The following is a 17919-nucleotide window of genomic DNA, read 5'->3' as shown; positions in this document are numbered from 1 at the left end:
TATTTGTCACGTGTGTGTGGGGGCGATGGTAGAAGCCAGAAGAGGGCATCAGCTAGCCTGGAGCTGGAGTTACAAATGGTCCCCAGAGTCCTCTGGATAAGCCTGTAAGTTCTCCTAACAGCTTCGCCATCTCTTCCGATACCGCTGTCCCCTTCAGTCCCTTATGGTCCGACACTCCAATATCTCCTAATGAGAACTACATTTTCAACCAACCAATGTTTGTAAGGGATAAACAGCATTTCAGTAAAGCAGAGGAATGGGGTTGCACTCCATTTCAGAACACTTGCCCAGCATGGGCAAGGCCCTACCTTTCATTTTCAGTACTACAAGAAGCCAATAAAAACAGACGGAACAAACTGGAACAAGTCTAGTTCTGAACATGATGGGGGTGGGGGGAATGAGTCCCCAAGCCCTTTGTGGCAGAGGAGGGGGAGACATGAGTATGACAACAGGATGGGACGGGTTGGGACAGGGCAATTTCAGGCAGGTGGGTGAAGTGCACAGAAACTAGAAGCATATCACTTCTAGAAAGACGATCCCTTGCATTGAACTCTGGCTGAGAGTTAGACTGAACCGTTTGAAACTGCACATTTTTAAACTATGAAATGAGTTCAGGACATGATTCATCATGGAATTGACCCTCGTGGAGCTGAGTGGGCAGCCCCGCTTTCCTTCCTGGGTGAGTTCCTTCACATCACTCTTCTGACTGTTTTGTAATTTTCCTCTCACCCGGCAAACCAGGTTTAGTAATGACGGAATGTCAACTAGGAAAGACCTCAGACCGCACCTTGTAATGGCACGCACCTGTTCAAACGTCTTTACAATGTTTAGCTCTGTTTAGAAAACCTTTCTCAGTAGCTCATGGTACTGTAAAGAATTTTATTATCCCCCTTTTATTGATTGACCTTTGACACATGTATATAATGTATTTTGAGCAAGTCCACACCTATTCCCTTTCCTCAGATTACTTCCCCATCCCCACGACTATGATTCCCTTGCAATTTCATGAGTTCTCATAAAGTTTTTTTATTTAGGCTACAGAGTCCACTTAAATGTATATATGTATATAGCATGGATGTGGTGTTGGGTACCTACCAGGGCCTGGGCAGCCTCTAGGAACCACATCCCGGAAGAAAACCGACTCCTTTCTCGGAAGACTTTTAGAAGCCATAATTTCACACTGATAAGACGGTTTTAGATAGGAGAATCACTTTCATAAGCTTTCTTCCAGTTTTTCTTTTCTCCTGTGTGTGTTTTTTTGCCAACATGAGGTGATAGTCTCTTCATGTTGTCTACTCCCTGGGCTTTGCTTGCTGTTCTGAAGGGGATGTTGTGCCTTCTTCTAGACGCCCCTCCCCTGACACCTCCATACACATCATCATGTTTGTCTTCTGTCTCCTCTCTCCAAGTGAAAACGAAGACATTTACTCACCTCCTCTCCGATAACGACAGTCCAGCAGTACCACAGGAGGGTCCTGAAGGAGGTCATTTCCTTGACAACTGGCATCATGGAAGGATGTGTCAGACCTAGTGAGGGCCAGCGTCCACAGCTCTGATGACTTGTCACTGGGCTGGGGATGAGGAGCCTTGGGTTCTAACCCAGTTATGACAGTGACTCATGGGTTGCTCCTAGGGCAAGTTATTGACCTCTGAATCTGGCTGTTTGTCCTTATAAAAATAACATGGAGTCTCTCGTTTCCTCCTGTTTTGTTTTTATGAGGCATGGCCTTTTAATCAGAATTCCACCCAGTTTGTGTTGTTTCTTTTCAGTGTCTCAAATTCCTTAAATCCTCTGTAAGTTTTCTTCCGGGTGCCTATGTGTCTGTTGGTATGGAGAGTCGGCTGAGTTGAGAACACAGGACTCTCGGGTCCCCCAGCTCCTTGGGTGGTCGTCTCCATTGAAGATGTGACAGCAGTCTCCTCAGGAGGAGGCTTCATTTCATTGGGTTAGCAGAAGGAGGAGCATCAAGAATGTTCCCTTCAGTCAGTGAACGAGATCCTCTGTGTTATTGAGAACAACTAAGTAGCTATATTAGTCCAACACTGTTGGGCACAGCAGCGATGTAGGAGTTGAACATTGTTGAGGTTGTTGAGGACAAAACAATAAATAGGAGAAGTCTGGAGAAAAAAAAGAACTTCTTAGAGTCATGGCACTGCCGAGACCACACCATACTTGCCCTTATTCTTTAACGAATAAAATTTACACTGTAGGGTCATGAGGTACAGAAACAGAATAATAAAACACACGAAGCCGGGTTTTAGGATAAGTGTACCAGCAATAAGCTCTTTGTGGCTTTCTATTGCTGCGACAAAATACTGACAAAAACCAAGTTGAAGAGAACGGGGGCTATTGGGCTTCCATTTCTCAGTCACAATCTATCATTGATGTTAGGGCAGGAACTGAAGGGGACATGAAGAAATGACTCACTGCTTACTGGCTTGCCCACCATGGTTTTCTCAGTCTGCCTCATACAAATAAAGACCATCTGCCTAGGATTTGCACCGCCCATAGTGGCCCGGTTCCTCCCACACCAACCATTAATCAAGAATAATCCCCACAGACTTGCCTATAGGCCGATCTATTGGAGACATTTTCTCAGTCGAGGTCCCCCTCCTTCCTTAAAGATTCTAGCTTGTGTAAAGTTGATGAAGAACTAGCCAATAGAAGCTCTCAGAAGACATTAAGAACATGCTGGACAGCGATTCTCTAAAACACATCAAAACTCTATCCACAAGAAAGAAAACAACAAACAGGGGGCTGGGGATTTAGCTCAGTGGTAGAGCGCTTGCCTAGCAAGCGCAAGGCCCTGGGTTCTGTCCCCAGCTCCGAAAAAAAGAAAAAAAAAAAAAGAAAACAACAAACAGACAGACAGCTTGGACGTTGTCAAAGGCAATAAACTCCATGCTGTGAATGACACGGTCCCCAGACTGGAGGGCAGACTGAGACACGTGTGCAAAGCATGCTTGTGAGAAAGGACTGAGATCCAGAACACGTTGTAGTAACTCTCCTATGTTGCTGCTAGCCCAGCTAGCTCAAGCTGACCCATTTGAGAAAAATAAGTGCTCCAGTATGAAGCAGCAACTTGGGCAAGAGAAACAAAAATGTGTCACCTCAGAACCTATACACATATTCGTGTGGCTTTACTCGTAACCATTAAAATTTGGATCAGATAAATGTCCTTCAGCTGGTGAATAGTTAAACCCTGGGGCCTCTATAGAGCAGAACAGGAATGAACCAATCAGGTGTAGAGGAATGATTGCGCCATGCTTCCATGTAAGTGAGCATTAAATATACCATGCTAGAGAAAAAAGCCATTAGCAACATTCAGGTCAGTAGGTAAAAGGGCAGAATGAGAGAACTGAGGCAGTGGGTGACGGAGAGACAGAGAGGGAGAGAGATAGACAGATATAAACACACAGAGACAGAGAAACAGAGACAGACAGGCAGACAGACAAAGATACATATACACAGAGACAGAGACAGAGAGACACATACACACAGAGACAGAGAGACAGAGATAGACACAGACAAATAGAGATATACACACAGAAAGAAACAGACGGAGTCAGACAAATATATCACACAAAGATAGACAGAGAAACACAGAGACAGACAAGACAAAGACAGATAGACAGAGATAGAAACAGAGAGACAGAGACACAGAGACAGACAGTGACAAAGACAGAGAGAGACAAAGTAATTGGCTATAGGCAAACATCGAAGATTTTTTTGATTTTTAAAATTGAAACTTATTTATTTTATTTGATAGTGTATGAGTGCTTTGCCTGCATGTGTGTATTTGCACCGTGTGACTATGGTTCCGAGCTGCCATGTGGGTCCTGTGGAAGAACAAATGCTTTTAATTTCTGAGCTGTCTCTCCAGCCTGAGACCTCTTTTCATTACAAGCATCCATCCATTCTCTTTTGTTGCTCTTCGCTTTAAGGGAGGAGTGGCTTAATTTGACTGACAGCTTGAAAGGATACATTCCCTTCTGGTGGGGAAGGCGTGGCGGTGGCGATGGCGGCAGCTTTTAGGAGCCTGCGGCTGCTTGTTCTCATCTGAGCAGGTAAAGAAGCGGAGAAGGGAGAATCTTATGCCGTGTTTGACTGTGACAGTTCTTGCATGATGAATTTGTCAAAATGAAGGAAGTAACTTGTATGGACACCACTAACCTAGTTGTGCCCCTGTGCATAGGGGGCTGGGTGCAATTTCTCTGACCTTGTTGCTACTTAAGATGGCAGTTAGTGTGGCATTGTTATAAAATGTTCAATGCCAAGTTTGCTTACAATTGCCATGCTCAACTATTTTGAGGACTATGTTAAGCAAGTACTCTACTATTGAATTTCAGTCCCCTATATGTGGGGCCAGAGGAGACATGGGTCTCACCACACAGGCCAGCCTGGACCTCAACCCCATTCCCCACCTTCCTCTTCCTCTCGAGTACTGTCATTATCAATTTGCTCCCCTGTGCTTGCTTGGCTTTCCTTCAGTTTTTTAAAAAAATAAATAATCAAACAGGATACCAAGTATGACATTGAACACCTTCCTTTCCAGTTTCACTTGGCTCCCTGTGTTGGTTAAGACGGCCAAGCCAGCACTGAACGAGACCTATGAAGTCCGAGTTCTCTTTTTATTCCTAAATGGCCAGTCAGCATTTTACCTGAGGAGACCCGACTGAGAGCTTTAGTTTGGCTTGCAGTGTCACAGCTCTAGTCATGGATGCTGAGCTGAGTTCTGGAGCCTGAGGTGAGGTCCAGCAACATCTCGAGAAGCCCATGAAGGAACACATTTGGTCACTTTATGGTGGCTGGGAAGAGAGCAACAGAAAACAACCAAGCTCTCAATATGCCCTCAAGAGCTCGCCTCCAATAACCTACTTGCTCTTGCATTTAGACCCCACCTCCTAACGACCTAGACCACTTCCGGTTGGCAGCATCAGGGCTAACGAAGCCTTCAGCAGCTGAGCCTTTAGAGCATCTTGAGGTATGAGCTGCTGCATGGTTTCACACCTGTAATTCTAGGATCTAGGAGGCTGAAGCAGACAGAAGCTGAGAGCTCAAGGTGTAGCCTGGGCTACAGGGTGAAGTCAAGGCTAGCTTGTTCTCCACAGTGGGAACCATGTTTTAAACATATCATACATACATACATACACATACATACATACATATATACATACATATATACATACATATATACATTCATACTGAAATTTCAAAGGTATATGTGACTTTTAATATGTTTGTTAGAGAAAGCTTTTATCAAATGAAGAAGGTATCTTGGCATTCTTATTCTCAAGAATTATTTCTTCTTACGTTAAGTGAATATTGACATCTTTTACTGACTGATTTACCCGCATCTACTGGAATCGTATCAATCCTAAACTCTAAGTAGCATGATTTGTCTTTTTCGTGTGGCTGTCCCCACAGCAGAGCCTAAAATTGATTTGAATACCGTATTTGTCCCAAGTCCGTTTTATCTTTGGAGAGAAGATGACATTCCATTGGGTTCCAGAATGTTCAGAGGAACCCTTCCACCTCACGATTTTGAAATGCTCATTTCACAAATCAACCTTAACCCATGTATCTGTCTATAACTCAATCAGAGCTTCATTTGGCTTCTTTCTGCCTCCAGACTGATCTCGTATGTAATATCTCGGACTGAGCCAGCAATTAATTCATTCCTTTTGCAGGAGTTAAAAGTACACATAATTGTTTCCGGCCCTCCTCAGCCACATCACCAGTTTGCATTTCTCTGTGTTATTGAGGAGATGGTAGATTGGTCTAATCTAAGAAAGGGAAGGTTCATTCTGCAAAGTTTAAGATGCGGGCAGAGAAAACAAGAAAGACTCTAGCTAATACCCAGAGTCTTCTAGCAGGAAGTTTCCACTGGTGACATGGGTGGCGAGCTCTAAGTGTGGTTTAGAAAGCTCTCGAAAATTCTGTTCTCAGGGGAGAGTGGGGCAGCACGGCAGGATAGGGAGGAGATGCTGTGTTTAATGAATTAAAACTTGAGCTTTGAATTCATCAGATTCAGTTCAAGTCTCCAGCAAAACAATTAGTGCCCAGGTGACCATGGCTACGTTACCTAACCTCTCTATTTTTGGTTTTATTGTCTCTGAAATAGAGATGGGTGTAGGTGGATTTGAGTGCCCAGCACACAATAGATTCTCAAAAACACGTCGACTGCCGTTCCTAAGGTTGCTTAGGCAGAACCTGACGTAATAAACAGGTTCCTTCATGAGAGGGCACTTAGAGGAGTTTTTCTGGGTTTTGTTTGGTTTTGCCTTTCTATCATGTGGGGAAAACATGCGATTTTTAAAACGCAGGGACGAAGGTAAGGACAAAGGGAGCCATGACTCACACCTCGCCATTTACATACCTCATTCATTACTTCATATTCTGTGGTACTTCAGACCGTTATATAATACCCCCTCTTCTGGGGATTTTCAGGGTGACATCCGGAAAATGAAGGGGGTGAGTTTTGTATGAGATGCAAGATAGGGTAGGGAGGAGAGTTGTTTCACCCCACTAGTGGCAGTGGAAAGCAGTCCCAAGGGACTGCTGGAAAATGGCTCTCTCCACTGGAACTACACTGGTTGGATATGTATTTGAGCCTCTCTCTGTCCGGCTTCTTGTCGCACCCTGGATTCGAGTCTACATTTCATCCCCACATCTACTTGGCTTCCAAGACTCATCTGCCTTTGAAGTTAGGCACAAATACACTTTTCTTAAACACATGTTCTCCTGTCAATCTGCAATTCAAGGAAGACAAGTGAAATTTCATCTACTGCAAGACAGGAGTAGACTGTCTGCAAGACAGGAGTAGACTGTCTGCAAGATAGGAGTAGACTGTCAGCGCCATCCCCCTATCTCCTGTCTGCCTGAACAACCTCCTTCTCCTCCTCAATGATTTCCCCTCTCTTTCACCCAGGACCTTTAGGGAACATTTTCATATGTGTTAGGACCATCCTATCTCTTAACCTCTGTGAAGGACCTCCTCTCCTCTCCTCTCCCCTCCTCTCCTCTCCTCCCCTCTCCTCTCCTCTTCCCCCCTCCCCTCCCCTCTCCTCCCCTCCCCTCTCCTCTCATCTCCCCTCCTCTCCTCTCCTCCCCTCTCCTCTCCTCTCCTCTCCTCTTCCCTCCTCCCCTCCCCTCCCCTCTCCTCCCCTCCCCTCCCCTCTCCTCTCATCTCCCCTCCTCTCCTCTCCTCCCCTCTCCTCTCCTCTCCTCTCCTCCCCTCCCCTCCCCTCTCCTCCCCTCCCCTCCCCTCTCCTCTCCTCTCCCCTCCTCTCCTCCCCTCTCCTCTCCTCTCCTCTTTCCCCCTCCCCTCTCCTCCCATTCTCGATTCTCTTTTCTCTGTCTTTCTTCCTTCCTCTCTCCCTCCTTCCTCCTTCTTCCCTTCCTTTCTTCCTTCCTTTTTCCTCTTTTTTTGGCTATCATGGGGAACTGAAGTCAGGGCTTTACACAAGCCAAAAAAGTCTCTCCCACTGGGAACACTGTGGTACGCATGTTGGTGTCCAGCTGTCGTTCCGTGTCCTCTGCTCCCTCCCTCCTCTCAGGGTGTCCAGAGGATCTTAGTGTTACAGCTCTTTCAGATGAAGGCCTCTTTGTCTGTCTTCAATGAAACAGCTCTCTTAGACAATTTTAGCTTGTGCACATACCTTTATTTGAGGTGGGTTTGTCCACATAAACTTTATTCGTGGTGAATCAGACACATATATGGACCTTGGAGAGTGGGAAGTAGTGCTCCGGAGGGTGAAGTTTCATTGGCTAGAGTTTAAAATACCAGAAACACCTCATTTGCATAGAGAGGCATTTTAGAAATCTCAGGTGCTTGCTGGTGGGTTCTTGGGCAGGGGGTGGACTTGAACTTGTGGGTCGGCCAAGGACTACTAGACCTTCCCCAGGTAGAGGGTGTGGGGGGGGGGTCAGGCTCTCCAGACAAGGTAGGGAGGTTAAAGGGTGTTCTCCATTTTGCAGGAGCTCAGAAGAGACCGTGACCATACCTTGCAGACCTTCCCCACAGGACACATCCCCAGTCGGATAAGAGGGATTTCTTCATCTTTCTCCATCTCCCTCCTCCTTCTCCAGATTAACAAGCTGCAGAAAATCTTACAGCCTTTAAAATATAAGAGGGAGGGCCCCGCTTGCTGTCCCTGTTTGGCGGTGGATAGGTCACGATAATGTTGGTAACTCCGGTCAGCTGAGACTACAGTTCGGACGCCAACATTGTCCTTTAATGTGACTACATATCCGTTAGCACCTGAATAAAAACAAATGACTCTGGTGTCAATGTGAATCGCCTGTGATGGGCCTTCCACTTGGCAGCACCCTGCTTTGGTGTCTAACTTGAGGGAAGCCAGCTTTTAGGTGGTCCCCTTGTTTTCTTCATTGAGTCGCAAATGCAGCTTGAGGAAAACAAAACAAGTTCAGTTTGGACATGCTTTAAGGAAAAGGCTATTCCGTGGCAAAGCAGCATGCCCCAAGTGGGAAATTATATACTGAGAGAAGAACCAGACTCTGAAGAGAGGATTAAAAAATGACTTTCAGATCCTCTAAAGTTGTGACCAGCGGCGGGGGTGGGGAGATAGGCTTAAACCCTGTATTCCGCACATGCTTGCTCGATGGCCACAGAAAGCTGACATTCTGGGGCTCTGAGGCGGTATACCCATAGCCATCCGTGGTCTGCCACGATTCCTCTGCACCAACCCGCTGTCCTCCTTTCCTCCTTGAAGAGTCTCCACCCTCGTCATGTGTTCACTATTCCTTTAGCATTAGCATCCCCATTTTTTCTCTCTCACGCCTCTCTTACTTGCTGCTCAGCACTCACAGCTTGCCTTTGGGACCACTACAATGTCTAATTAATTAACTAATTAATTAAAAACCTCCCTCTGCCTCATCCATAAGAGCTTCTTTTTGCTTTGAATTTCCCCACTCTGCTTTCTTCCTGGACCGATCTGCTTCTTAAAGACCACATTCTGCAACTTCCAGCATCACCTCTGTCACCCACCCCACCCCGCCTGTGCCCCACCCCCATCCCCACCCCCGCCACCTGAGCGTCTGGCTTTTCCCAATGATGCTCCAAGAATGTCAAGCAATCCAACCCTCGGCCCCTGAGCTAAATGCTACCGAGAAGCCATACTCATTCTAAGACTATGTATGACCCATAATTTTCCAAACTACGGTTGATTTAGGGCCAGCCTCATTTGTTGGGGACCCCAGAACACATTAGCTTTCGCTAATGTTCATGGCTATCCCGGCAGATGGAATAAGTTAGTTTAGTTCATATGGGTAAATGTCTCATTTCCAGGGAATAATTTTATCCGTGCCAACTTTAAAATAATAGTACATTGTCTTTCATGGAAGACTCCCCCCCCCCCCGCCCAAGTAACATAAGTCTCTGTCTTGTCAGTACACTTACCCTCACATAAAGCTTTCTGAAACAGACTGCACCCCATCTTTCTTAAAAAATTTTTTTGAACTTTTGCATGGGTGTAGGCACACGAGACCTGAAAGAGATCTTTTTTTAAAGACCGGGTGTAGCACAAAGCCACCATGAGTTCTTGGGTCTGCTGAACCCTGTGTGAGTTGAGCAATAAGCAAGCCGGTTGGCTAGATGTGGTCACGTGACTGCCTAGGACTATCCAGTAGTGAAGCAGAAGCCAGGGCTGGGAAGCAAGAAAGAGACAGGTTGTGTAAATTGGGAACAATGTAAGTTTATTGGATCTGGAGGTTGGAGAAGGGTTGGGGGAACATAGTCAAGGGACTGCATTGGTCAAGGGCCTTCTCGCTATGTCATAATTTTGTGGAAGGTGTTTCAGAGAGACTTCACTGAAGAGAGAAGACCTACCCTGGATGTGCGGTGGCTGAGGAACTAGACTGTTAAACAGGAGAAGCTGAGCTAAGCATCAACACTCATCCTTCCCTCCCTCCTGACATGGATGCAACCGGAACAGCCAATCCACACTCCTGCTGCTATGCCTCTGTAGCCACAATGGGCTGCACTTTTACCGGTCAGCAGAAGCAGACCCTTCCTCCCTTAAGTGGCTTGTGCTGGATATTTTGTTACAATAACGAGAAAAGTAACCAGCCCACACCCCTTCTCTCATCCAGATTTGCTCAAGACACAGGAAAAGGAGAGGTTTGTCAAGCTCACCTCCTCAGCGTCTTAACAAGATTCTCATTCCAATGGGGAGGGGGGGTCAGAACCAAGTTTCTTAAATGGTTGGGATTTTAGGCCCATCTGTTTACTGTGCCTGTATCCAAAGTAGAGGACATAAAATAAAGGAAGATTAAAAAATAAGAAAAGAAAAAATTCAGCAGGAGACTCATCTCTAAAACATCGGGGCATCTATACACTGTGGACTTTGCTCCTCATATTTGGCAGAAGTTGAAAAACAAAGCAAACAAAAAGAAAAAGAAAAAGAAAACACACCCACTGTCTCAAGAGGTCTCCAGCAGGAACACACAAGGCAAAATGCTTTACTTGGAGACATGAAATCGCTGGAAAGAGTCGGAAAGGGATGAGCTGGTCTGAAAACATCCACTTCCTGTGAACGCTCCCATGGTTCTTCCGCTGTGGCCAGCTCCGGCTGCCCCAAACTTGCAGCCAGCAGAATCCTCCACTAAAGCAGCCCCTTTGGCTCCGCCAGCTCCCAGTCAGCTGCGACTACAGTTTCGCTTGCCCATTGGGAACCCATTCTGGTAGGGGTTGTTCAAACAGACCAGTGAGAAAGGACTTCGGAAACGTGGAGATTCTCGGGAACGGAGCTTAGGATGAAGATGACGTCTCTGGTTGTCGGGCACAGGGAAGGATTTGGAGTTGATTTTTCTGCGATACATGGCTTCAGGGAAACAGATACTGAGAATGACCGATGTCTTACAGCACTGTGGCATAGAAACATTGCAAACCACCTCCACTCCGAGGATAGCCCTCCCCTGGTGCTCTTTTGTAGGAGGTTGGATTAATATGCGGAGTCCATTAACCACAGCCACCAATTCCAGTGTAAATCAGGCTGGTCTCCTAAACTAAAAACGGGGGAAAAAGCAATTGTGTCAAGAAGCCATGACGAGCGAGATGCCTGTCTTCCGGTGAAGGGGAAGTATGTTTTCTCTCGCCAGCCCACACAGAATCCAATATTTACAATGGTCGCTGAGAAGACAGAAAGGTGCTCAGAGATGAATGCTGTTTCCCAGCTTCGCCAAGCCTTCACATGAGTCAGAAACCTGGAGGAGCAGCCTATGGAAAGGAGGCTGGCAAAATGGATCTTTGGTTCCACGGAGCCATTGGGAGGGGGTTGCAAGATGTGAACGCATGGGTTAGGCTGGCAAAAGCTTCCGGACTGTTTTCAATCTGGGGAACTTGGGTTTAGGGCCGCTGACCTGGAGATCAGTTTGTATTTTAGACTCCAGGAAGCATCAAGCAGTACCACATTGAAGCAGAATTGGCCACGTGGGTGGTAGAGGTCTGAGACACCAGGAGTCCCAAGATTAGAAGCATGGAAAGGTCTTAGGGCATGGGGTCAGGAGGCAGAAGGGAGCCATGGTTGGGTCTGTCAGGCAGAAGACTCAGCAGCTGCTGACGCGGAAAACAAAGGAGAAATACTTTTACTCATTCACACCAGCTGGACACTTGCTGGTGCCTTCCACTGGCAGCACCCGAGCAGTCGCTCTGCCACAGAGGAACCCTGGAAAGGCAGCCCCAGTGGGAGAGCAGGGCAAGAGAGGGGCAAGGAATTGACCTGAGGACATGCAGGCCCAGGCCTGGCCCAGAGAACATGCTGGGATCGTTTTCTACCTTCAACCGCAATGACCTCACCTCACCCGGGGCCAGACCGTGACAAATCAATTGCAAGCCACAAAAGCTGGCTGGTGGGGGACTCCCGGGTGAATCTCTGCCTCATGTTTGCGACGGCCATTTAACTCCACCGGGGCCCATACCGACTCCTTTCTCGGCTGGTACCTTCCTTAGTCTTCCCAGGAGAGACTATACCACTCTGACATCTTTAAACTGTCTTCTCAGAAAAGCTTTTGGAACTGGCCACTCTTGTTCCCTGTGGACAGCCTCGGTATCTAACCGGTTTCATGCATAGACAGTGAAATTCTGTCTAGCTTTGAGTTTTAGATTTTTATCTATAACCAGCACTGCCAAGACCATTATTAAAGCTCTAAGACCCTCTAAACTGGTGCCTTCAGTGTCGGTGTTTAACGAATGCCAGCCCCCTTGAAGGGAGCCACCCTTGATGTCTGGGGAGGTTGTTTCTATCACGCCCTGCAGATAAGAAAGCCCACGGGCACTCATGTCCTCTACAGAAAGTGGAGCGCAGTGTTTACACAGAACCTACACATCCTCTCCCACCCCTTAAGTCATTGCTGGATTACTCTAGTGCTCGATAGCATCTAAATACTATGTAGATAGCTGCTACACTTACTGCTCGTGGGACAATGACAAAAAAGTAGTGTTCTAAGATACAGTTTTATTCCAAACGTTCTTGACCTGAGGTTGACCGAATTCAAGGTTGTGGAACCCAAGGATACAGAGGGCGATGGACTGTAGCCCTGAGTGATGACCCAGGGTCGTCCTGATAAATTAAGCTCATGGCTGTACCAGTTCTGAGACTCCGGTACCCTCTGCCTGCTATGTAGCCTCTTTCTGTGTTCTCATCTCTACAATGAGGACAGTGGCAGGACTGTCCTGTGGAACAAAGGAGGTGGCCTTTGTGAGAGGTCTTTACCTTAATGCCGGGCACATGAGTATCATTGACACTCAGGTATCAGAGTATGAGAGCTGTGGCAGTGTGGACTCCGCTAGTTGCAAATGACTGAGGCCTGGGATATTGCTACTTAACTGGGCAGCTTGGATCTGAGAGATCTGGATCTAGTGTGGATCCATGGTCCTCGTTTCTGTTTCCTCTAGATCGTCCAGGTCTGCATTTCTCTGACGGCTTCCATTGTTCTGGAACAGTCCTTGTAGCATGACAAGGTGATAAGGCATCCTCCCAGCTGAGCAATAAAATCCTTAGAGATTTCCTAGAATCCTGGAATGGAGCTCCTTTGGCCTGGCTGGGTCACACTTCCAACTCCAAGTTAGTCACTGTGGCCTTGGAGTGGAGCAATGCCCTGGTTGGCCAGGTCTGAGCTGTGTGTCCATTGGAAATGAAGTATAAAGGAGCAGCCGCAAGGTTTCCGATAAGCATGAAATCACGGTAATCAGGCACAGGAATGGATGCTGGGACGTTCCAAAGAAGCTGTGTCTGCTCCAGGGGCGCTCGCAGCCACTGCCGTCACAATTTACTCTTTGTCCAGGGCTGTCACCAATACTTCTGTCATCTCCTCCACTCTAAACTGTACAATGAGTTCGGGTTGGCTCTTCAGGGGAAGAGTGCCTGCTTAACATGCGTGGAACACGGAATTCGATTCCCAAGATGCCCAAAGCCAAATAAGAACCACGGTGGGTTATTCTAGTGAACAGTTAGGCTGCCAGGGAGATGAGTGGGAAAAACCATTGAAAGCTATAATGGGGGGGGGGGAAGGTACCTTGGATAGAAGGAAATCACACAGAAGGAGGAATTATCCACGAAGCCAAGGTGAAGAGGAGTGAAGCCCCAAGTAGAACATCTTAGGAGATGAACTGTCCATTTTTCAGCACCAAATCCTTCATAGTCAGCAATGCAAAGCGTATTTTAGTTGCTAAGTTACACCAGATTATTGTTAAAGATTGACGGGTCATAGGCAGTATGCTTACTGTACCTTACTGTGTTTCAGCATAGGTCCTTGTAACAAACAAAATTCCCCACACAAGAAGATCCTTCCCAAGGGGCCATCTTCCTATAAGCTTCTTTAAAAGTTCATCCTCTGCCTGATGAATTAATAGCATTCCAATGGTTTCCTTCCTGTGTTCTAGGTTGATGGAGTCTATGATGTGAATATCATAAGAGAAAGTGGTGGGGGGGAGTGTCTCCTGCCTTGAGACGTTGTTCACTTGGTGATGTCATTTATTGTACCTTCAAACAACTGGCTTACCCAAGGGTTAATGACGTGTACACGTATATAAATCCCTAAGACGAGGGTGTCATGAGACCAGCTACTCTGGCTTTGAACCTTCCGGTACTTTCCATGCGATGTCCTCTGTCAGTAGGATAATCTGCTGTGCTTTACGGAGTGTTGGGAAGACTTGCCATGGAAGACTTGTGCATCTATGGAAATGAGAATGTCCCCAGAGATATATTTTTCACTTAGGAGTCAATGAAAGATGACAACCAATACGCTATAGGCTCGCTCCGCTCAAGGCTCAGTCTCTCTGTGCAAAAGCAATTGGATAACTGCGGATGGAGCTGGTTAGCGGAGCCATCTGGTATTTCACTTGAAGAGCATCCAGATCTTGTTGGCCAAAGTCCATGTGAGTCTGGGAACTTAGCTGATTGGGCCAAGCAAATTGCTCAGTTTAAGTGTAAGCGGAATATTCATACTCTCTGTCTCTTTTTAAAACGTTTCTTCTAAAATCATATACTGTGAGAATAGCATATAGTTTGTGTAGAGTTGCATGTGTGTGAGCATGTGTGTATGTGCACACACCTGGGTATGCATATGAATGTGTGTGTGCGCTCAGCTATGGCGACCAGAGAACCATGTCTGGTCTCACTCCCCAGCTGACACTTACTTTTATTGTCGTTATTTTTTTTAAGCCAGGGATTTCTGACTGGCCTCCTGCTTACCAATTAGGTTAGACTGTCTGGCAAGTGAGACACAGGGATCTGCCTGTCTCTTGCATTCCCCTGGGCTAGCATTGCAAGCCTGTACCACCATATTTTTTTTTTTAATGTGGGTTTTGAGGATTGAACTCAGGTCCCTGTCCTTGCAATGTAAACACTTTGCTAACTGGCTCTTCTCCCCACCCTACCATAAAGTATAATGTAAGAAATTTCCAGAGAGGAGGAAGAATACATATTCCAAATGAAGAAGGCTTCTTCAGTGAGTAGGGAGTGTTCTTAGAAAAGCAGTTGGGTCCCAACAAATTTGCCACATAGACGCAGAATAAACAAAGTAGCCTTGCATTTCTAGACTTTTCTAGACATGTTTTCAAACCATTCGAAATGTAGTCATTCTCTCTGTAAACTGCCCCCTCTGGCAGGCAGGGCCAATACCTACCTCACACACACCCTATTGGAGCAGACTCTTCCGCGATGAACACCAATAGAGATGCTCTTTTCCTAGGCTGAGCAAAACATTCATTTGGTTTATTAAGGTTTTCCTTTATTTTTTTCCTTTTATATTTTGAAGGGTGGTGCAGACCAGATTTCAAAACACAGCTCAGGGAGGCAAGAAACCATCCCCTCAAGTGTTTATGAAGTGAATCACAGATTCATCCAGCATGATTTCTTACCCAGAGAAATGAAGGCAAAATGGTAACAGACCGAGTCTCCAAGTCTTCAACCTTAGCATCTCCTTGGGAAATGGTCACAAGGGCAATTCTTTTCAGCTGTCTCTGCCTTGCTTCCCCTGGCTGTGGTAATCTCCAGTCAGGATGAAGGCAGCCTGTGCCTAGACTGTAGACTGGCCTAGACAGAGCTTGGAAAGTCAGGATACAGGTTTTCTGAAGCTTCTTAATTTTTCCCATCCCTCCCTGATTGGAAACATCACTTATGCCATTACAGCATGTGGAAAGAGAGGAGAGAGAAGCAGACGGATCTGAACTCAGGATAAAAATGACTTTATGGGGTTATTATTCTCATCCGCAGCAGATGACCATTTTCACGTCATTTAGCTGGCTCCATGACAGACTCACTCGGAGAAACACAAAGCACCATTTTCATGCTTTATAATTTGAGGGTCCCCCTGAGGAGACCTGTGTGACTCTGTGATAACTGCCCCTTGAACATTGTCTTTGAAACGTCTGGCCATTTGCTAGAGACCAGTTATCCCTTATTTCACTGGCCGCAGTGAGGAACTCCCCCCTCTCACTTACATTGTGGTGAGTTCTAAAGATTCAGACTTCCTCCAGTGTCTGAGCACTGTCTGGAGGGTTGGGTTCTAAGGAAATCTGTGGATCTGTGCTATTCCTCATTTTTTTCAGGCGACGGCTGCTTCTTGCATGGCACAGCTCACACAAGAGCTGGTGTAAGTGCCCCCAGCCCTCTTGGATTGGGAGCTCACGGTGAAATTTGAAGATGACCCGTCATTCAAAGGGCACAAAAGCCACAACGGTTTTGAATGCAAATAGACGCTAAAGTAGCGAAGGCTTCGAGCCGGCTGCAGCACCCTAGCTGCTGACGTCTGCAATCTGCTTATTATTATGCAGTTGGGTCTCCGTCTGTGGCCCTGCTGGCCAAGTATCATTTCCACTTTATGCAAAGAACATGGGTTTGGTGCGGTGCCTACTGAACTAATGAGTCAGATTTCGAATAAGACTTTTAGCTGTACCTACACATGAAGGAGGTGATCCCAGTCTATAGGCCAACTTCCAGGGACTCGGATAAAAAAAAATAACTCGAGTCACTCTCAGTGTGATCTGGTCAGAAAGAACCAGAGAGTAAATCACAGAGTGGGTAACAATATAGGCTTTCATGGGCTCGCACAATGCACACACTCTGGCGATTTTCAAAGCTGAATTATTGAGGTATCACTGACATGAGACGAGAAAGGGGAAGGAAACATCAGGCCTTGGGCTGTCCTCAGTGGAGGCAACACGGAATGGGATCTTGGTTTTATCACACTTTCAAAAAAGGGGACCTAAACGGAAAAGGGCCTTTTAGTGAGAGGCATGTTGTGAACAAGTGTAAAAGGCTCCCTTAGGAGCTTGTCTTAGTTAGGTTTCTATTGTGGTATAAAATATCATGTCCACAAATGGTTTCTTATTTCACTTTGAGTCCCAGGTCAAGTCTGCCACTATGTGAAATCAAGACAGGACCTCCAGGCAGGAACCTGGAGGCAGGAACTGAAGGAGGCAGAGACCATAGAGGAGTGCTGTTTATTGGCTTCCTCTCAAATTCTGATACCTCCCAGAATCACCTGCCTAAAGGCAGCTCTCTTCTCAGTGGATTGCCCCTCCCACCTTAGTCATTAAGAACAGTCTTGCCTGGCCTGCCTACAGGCTAATCTGATGAAGGCATTTTCTCTGTTGAGGTTCTGTCCTCCCAGATGACCCTAGTTTGCGTCAAGTTGGCAAAACCAAAACCAAACCAACCAAACAAACAACAAAAAAAACACCAATGACAGCACAGAACCCTTGAAAAGAACAAACATCTTTCATAGAGGAGGTAACAAAAGCAGTTGCCCTCTTTTCACTGTCTGTAGCGATATTCTGTAATCTTTTTTCAAGTGCCTGTTGGATTGGGAGACCCCTTCTAGATTAAAGATGGAGATACTGAATGACAAGCTAGTCATGCAAGATGCACACTGGCAGAACCTCCGGAGAAACATTTTGAATGGTGGTGTGGGTAATGGGGCCATTCAGTCAACATCAGTCATCAGTGGAGGAGTAGCCGTGATTAGGACGTTCCTTGCTATAAGCCCAAAAAAAGGTGTAAACACCCTACATCAGTGTGCAAAATTTGATTTTGCATGCATGCATTTTTCCCAGTTCTGACGGTCAATGGAAGGTAGAAACTGCAGCAGCTGTCACTGCTCTCCACCTCTGCCCAGCTCTTAGTGAATCCTTACATCTCAGATTTAGGTCACGGTTCCTTTTCTCATTGTTAGGCTCTGCAGTGTTCTGAAAGCTACATGAATTCACATTCTGGGGCCAAGGAAAAGTCAGGTTGGCTCTGAGACAGTCTTTGATGCCAAGCAGTATGTAGGCTTTTACAAAGTTCCATGGGTGACATACAAAAGTCTAAAAGTCAGCTCATAAAGGAGTCCCATCATCAGGCTGTGCGTCACAAATTAAACAAAATAAATCCAAGACTCTTTCACCAAAATAG

General features: G+C 46.3%; 1 long non-coding RNA gene across 3 annotated transcripts in view; it reads right to left on the bottom strand.

Moving 5' to 3' along the window:
• Nucleotides 1–1573, bottom strand: part of LOC102550965 (uncharacterized) — a 30851-nt gene extending 29278 nt beyond the window's left edge. For 2 of the 3 annotated variants that reach the window (XR_015645179.1, XR_015645178.1), the window contains exon 1: nucleotides 1433–1573. This is a non-coding gene — a long non-coding RNA (uncharacterized LOC102550965). Of the gene's footprint in view, nucleotides 1–1095 lie in introns of all 3 variants that reach the window. The other variant, XR_015645180.1, reaches the window with a different exon arrangement.
• Between the last annotated feature and the right edge of the window lie 16346 nt (nucleotides 1574–17919).

Source organism: Rattus norvegicus, chromosome 20, assembly GCF_021556685.1.
Source record: "Rattus norvegicus strain SHRSP/BbbUtx chromosome 20, alternate assembly SHRSP_T2T, whole genome shotgun sequence".
NCBI lineage: Eukaryota > Metazoa > Chordata > Mammalia > Rodentia > Muridae > Rattus > Rattus norvegicus.
This window is presented reverse-complemented; position numbering and strand designations above follow the sequence as displayed.